At 38.5% G+C, this 6,111-nt stretch overlaps 1 pseudogene; it reads right to left on the reverse strand.

Moving 5' to 3' along the window:
* Window positions 1–319: 319 nt before the first annotated feature.
* On the reverse strand, window positions 320–5,885 carry LOC144580120 (olfactory receptor 10J3-like; annotated as a pseudogene).
* Between the last annotated feature and the right edge of the window lie 226 nt (window positions 5,886–6,111).

A 6,111-nucleotide genomic window follows, 5' to 3' on the forward strand; every position in this document is an offset into this window, starting at 1 on the left:
ATAGAGCAGAAACAGCATATACTCATGGCTCACCATGGGCTCCATGCGGTGGGGGTGATGCCCACACCAGTGAAGGAGGAACCAGTAAACTTATACCAGTTTGTGAACAAATAAAGACATGAGGAAAAAAGGTAGGTCTAAGGGGGGAAATTGTATAAGGAACAACTAAATGAACAGCTTCCATTTTTCCCCCTGAAAGTTTCCTAGCCTCAAAATAGAAGAGATCTGAAGCTTTTACAAGGTGTCTAATATGAATCTTCCATTTTTGTGCTTTTGGCAGGAGTAAAAACTGGTGAAACTCTCAGGCCCTTTTACCTGGTTTCAGTCATCTGAGAGAAGGCATGTCCTGTGATAACATCCCAGGAGCAGGCCCCGTAAGAGGCTCCTGGATTGTGGAGAATCACAATATTCCTGACCGCCAAAACTTTGGAGAAGCAAGCACATGAAGGCCGGCCGTCACAATCTTGACACACTGGGGGTTGAACAGTTTCTTCTTCTTGAATCTGCACTGAGCATCTTTGAGATCTCTGTTCCTCAGTCTGTACATGAGTTCAGCAGTGGAGTGATAATGGTGTATGTCACTGAGATGAGTCTGTTCTGCCCCAGGGAACTCTGGGACTTAAGCTTCCGGTAGATGATGAAGATACAGCCATAGTGGATGATGACCACTATGAGTTGGGAGATGCAGGTGGCAAAGGCCTTCTTCCTACCCTCAGTTTAGGCAATCTAAAAGATTGTGCAGATGATGAGGTCATAGGAGATAAAGATCAGGCCCATAGGTAGGATACAGACACAGACGCTGACAACAAAGTTCATGATCTCATTGACAGAGGTGTCTGTGCAGGCCAGCTTCAGCAGGGGTCTCACATCACAGAAGTGGAAGATGACAACAACATCACAGAAGGGCAGACCAAACACAGATGTTACCTGGACAATGGCCATGCCCAGAAGCCAGCTGGACACAAACCCTCTTATCCATGAATACAGTAGGGGGTTGCAGATGGCCACATGGCAGTCATATCCCATGGCTATGAATAGAAAGCAGTTGTTTATGCCAAAAGTCAGATAGAAGAACTGAGTGGCACAGCTTTGCATGGCAATAGGATAGTGAGGATTCAAGAGGTGAGAAACCATATGGGGAATGATGGCCACCATGTAGCAGAGATAGACAGCACTGCTCAAGAAGAAGTACCTGGGGGTACAGAGGTGATGGTCCAGGCAAATAATGGTCACAATAATCACACTGCCAGAGAGAGTCAGCAGGTACAAAGTTAGAAAGACAAAGAGACAAGTCTGTGCTGCCACCTGAAGCTGGAGGAAACTTCAAAGAAGAGCTCAGTCACAGCAGTGGGACTTTGACCTTCGTACTGAAGAATGTCTAAATCTGAAGGAAATGGACAAAGGAAAGACAGAGGTGAGGCTCCAGCTATGTAACAGATTACACAGTGGTCTGAGCAGCGTTGGGGTTTTTTGGATTCCTTGGATAATGTCCCAGGCACAGGGGTTACCTTTGCTCCTCCACTGATAAAGAGCTCAGCACTCTTGGGAATAAACTAAGTAATTTCTAATGACCTGCTGGATTAAGGGCAGAGATCAAAGGAAAGTTTCAACATAATGTGAACAATGAAATTATGAAAACAGCTACGCTACTTGACAATTAAAGAGGTGCATCCAGGTCAGAGAGGAGGAAAATGTTTAATGGGCCAAGCACTTCAGCTTCCCCTATACTCATCCTAGATCAAGGAGGCAGAGATTGTGGAGGCTGATAAATTTCTGGAGTTAATCCATTCATTTCCATCAGTATGAACTGCCAGCAAACACTGCCCTGGAGGGGCCCAGATCAAGCATTCTTCCCAAATATCTGGAATGCTGGGCATTACTTTCCTTAACTCTTCTGTTTTAGATGACTAGTGCAAGGCCAGGCTGTGGGAGAGCCATTCAAACTACCATATTGGCCATGTTTTCAGAAATAGAGGTCAATGTTTTGATCTTTTTTTCCAGTTTTTACCATAACAAACATTTCCGCAATAGAAAACTTTGTAAGCATGTCATTTCACACATAAGTGAATAACAGGAAGTGAAAAAACACAAAGGCAAAGGTTATGAACATCTTCAACTTTAAGAGAGTGCCATGTTTTTCTCTATAAAATTTTTATGGAGTGATCTCTCACAAAGAATGTATCAAAATGCAATTTTCCATTGTTATGCCTCAAAGAGGAAATAAAGTGTAATGGGAAGCAGCAGCATGGACTGTGAAGCCACATTGCCCAGAATTTAATTTTGTTTCCACCAGGTCTAACTATGTAGCTATGAGTGAGTTATTTAACTTGTCTGTGTCTCAATTGCCTTATCTCTAAAATGGGCTTAATGATAGCCCCTTCTTTACAGAGTTTTTGTGAGGATTAAATCCATTAATATCTCAAAGTGTCTGGCCCCTAGTGAATGGTATATAGTAAACTCTAAGTGTATGTAAAGTTTGAAGCATTCCATCATCAGAGATACTGAAGGAGGCGTGTTTAACCAGGAAGACTTCCAATGATAATTTTAGAAAGAATTGGAAGCTAAAGACAAAGGGGAATAATTACTGAAAGTATGCATGAATACAATCAATTTTATAACCTATTCGATGTGGTTATGCTGTTAATTCTTATGCTTCTCTGTGAGATTAGTGATAAAATTCACAACTGATCTTAAAGGGAGAAGAATCCTAAAGAAGAGCATTCATTAATTTATTTATTCATCAGACATTTCTTGTTCCCATACTTTGTGTCAAGGTCTATAAATTCAATGGCCAGTACATATTATTTTCTCAGTAATGATGTACTGAGTAAATAATGAATTGGAAAGGGTCCCTGATGTTAAATCACTCAAAACACCATTAGAATAGAAAAGTAAATGGCAGTAGCAGTGTAGAGAGTAAGGGTTACTGTGATAGTGCTTAGTGTAGGATGCAACGGAAATATGAAGAAGGGCACCTAACTCAGTACAGAGGAGATATTATCCAAGATAGCAAGGGAAAAGCGAATGAGGCGTATGTTGCAGGCAGCATCAAGTAAGAGGGGCAAGCATTTCTAAGATATAGATGAAGCAGCATGAGAATTGCTGTAGCTCAGTGGTTACATATGGAAGACCTGGAAACAGAAGGCCTGACGATGAATCCTCATCACACCTTGGGCAAGGTCTGAACCTGTCTATAACACAAATTCCTCACCTATAAAATGAATAATGTTAGTACTTAACTCATTAGAATATTGTGAGGCTCAAATGAGTTAATGCATAAATCATTGAGCGGACTGACTGATAAATAGCAACATCCCAAAAAATGTTGGCCATAAATTATCATTATCATGATGATGGAAGATTATGTCATGTTCAGGGAATAAAAGAGTGGTTCTGAATGGGTCTAGAACTGTGTGCTTTATACCAACTTTAAAGAGACTGAGTCCTCGGGAACTGCTGAAGAAAGAGAAACCAAGCTGTGACCCCGGGATTGAAAAGCACCTTGGTGTGTGGGATTTTCCAAAATACAAATGATGAATTTGATTGAACTAAATATGTCATCATGTACTTCCTAGTATTGTGTGAGTTGAATGAACCTATATCAGCTCTGTTCATACCATTCATAACTTTATTGAAATGACTCACATCCCTTCTCTGCTTCCTCTACTGCAGACATCAGAGTCTCCTCTTATCAGGCTACTTGCACGCTGGAGCTCTTGTGACTCGCACCAGGGCATTTCCTGAATCTTCTGGAGTAGTGTGAAGACTTTACCTGCGCTGCATGAAGCTCATCAAGGATTTGCATGAGGGTTCTTTTCTTCTGACTGCTCCCTGATTAAACCCATCTCCATTTTGTTTTTAACTTTTTAGGCCTATACACTTAGGAATAGCCTATTGGGGCATCACATTCAACTTTCTTTTTAATTAGTAAGTGAGAACATTGTGCTTTAAGCATGCTCCATGCCTTCTTTTTCTAATACATTATTTTCCAATTTCTCATGGAGACTTACCTGCCTCTTCCTGCCAGCGGCAAGGAGATTTTGGTCACTGATTTTTGTAGCTTCACAAACTTTGAGGAGTCTACCTATACATTTCCATCGGGATAAATAACCACTTAACTTTGAACGTATTATCTATCTCTTATCTATCCATAATGATAAAGTTTTTTCATAATTGTAATGGCTCAAATGTTGGAGACAGCTTTTCCAATTTAAAAAATATGTATATTACTTGTTCTTATTAATCTTTCTTAAATATATGTATAGCTCATGCTTATTTCAATGAGCTTTTCTAGGTTTTTAAACTGACATAGTATTTCACATATTTATGGGGTACATGTATTTGTTACACGCAAAGAATGTAAAATGATCAAGTCAGGATATTTAGGGTATCCATCACCTTGAATATTTATCATTTCTATGTGCTGGAAACATTTCAAGTAATCTCTTCTCCCTACTTTGAAATCTATAATACACTGTTACTGGCTAAAGTCACCCGAATTTGCTGTGGACCATGAGAATTTATAACTTCTTTTTTTTTAAGTGAAAGCAAGTTTATTAGAAAAGTAAAGGAATAAAGAATGGCTACTTGTAGGCAAAACAGCCCTGAGAGCTGCTGGTTGCTTATTTTTATGGTTATTTCTTGATTATGTGCCAAACAAGGGGTGGATTATTCATATGTCAAGAATGTATAACTTTTAACTGTATGTTTGTATCCACTGACCAGCGTCTCTTCATCACCCCGCTTCTACCTACACACCCTTCCGAGGCTTTAGTATCTAGCTCTCAGCTCTTTACCGCAATGAAATCAACTTTTGTAGTTCTCACACATGAGTGATAACATGTAAAATTTTCCTTTTTGTGCCTGGCTTATTTCACTTAATGACTCCTCCAGTTCCATCCATGTTGCTTCGAATGATGGGATTTCATTCTTTTTATGGTTGAACAGTATTGCATTACGTTTGTATACCATATTTTATTGTCCATTTGTCAGTTGGTGAACACTCAGGTGAATTCCATATCTTAGCTATTTTGAAGAGGGTTGCAATAAACACGGAAGTGTAGATATTTCTTCAATATATTGATTTCCTTTCTTTTGAATATATACCCAACAGCAGAATTGCTGGATCATATGGTAGCTCTATTTTTAGCTTTTGAGAAATGTCATACTGTTTTCTATAGCAACTGTACTAATTTACATTTCCACCAATATTGTATGAGTTCCCTTTTCATTGCATCTTCTGTTATTTATTATTTTTAGTAATAGCTATGCTAACTAGGGTAAGATGATATATCTCATTGTGGTTTTGATTTGTATTTCCCTGATGATTAGTGATATTAAGCTTTTTCTGTATGCTGTTGGATATTTGTATATTTTCTTTTGAGAAATGTCTATTTATGTCCTTTGCCCACTTTTAAAAAAAAATGGATTGTCAGTCTTTTTACTTTAGTTTTTCTAGTGACTGAAAAGAGATATTTAATAGTGCTTTTTTTTAACTTTTAAAAATATTATACTTTAAGTTCTGGGGTACAGGTACAGATCGTGCAGGATTGTTACATAGGTATACACATGCCATGGTAGAGGGATTGCCCACTTTTTAATTGGATTTTTATTTTTACTATTGAGGTGAGTTCCTTGTATATTCTGTATATTAGTCCCTTGAGGGATGAATAGTTTGCAGATATATTCTCCTATTCAACGTGTTGTTTCTTAACTCTTGTTTCCTTTGCTGTATATAGTTCAATTTATCTGGTTGTATTTATCTATGCTTTTGGGATCTTCACCATACATGAATCTATGCCTACACCAATATTCTGAAGGGTTTTCCCATGTTTTCTTCTAGTTATTTCATAGTTTTTGGTCTTACATTCAAGTCTTTTGTCCATCTTGAGTTGATTTTTGTATATGGTGAGAGATAGGGGCCCACTCTTATTCTTTTGCATATGGATATCCAAGTTTCCCAGTACCACTTATTAAAGAAGGTGCCCCTTCCCCAATGTATGTTCTTAGTGCCTTTGTCTAAAATCAGTTGACTGTGAATAAAGGAATTTATTTCTTGATTCTCTATTCTGTTTCATTGGTCTGTGTATCTGTTTTTATACTAATACCAGG

The sequence above is a fragment of the Callithrix jacchus genome, chromosome 18 (assembly GCF_049354715.1).
Source record: "Callithrix jacchus isolate 240 chromosome 18, calJac240_pri, whole genome shotgun sequence".
NCBI classification, from domain to species: domain Eukaryota; kingdom Metazoa; phylum Chordata; class Mammalia; order Primates; family Cebidae; genus Callithrix; species Callithrix jacchus.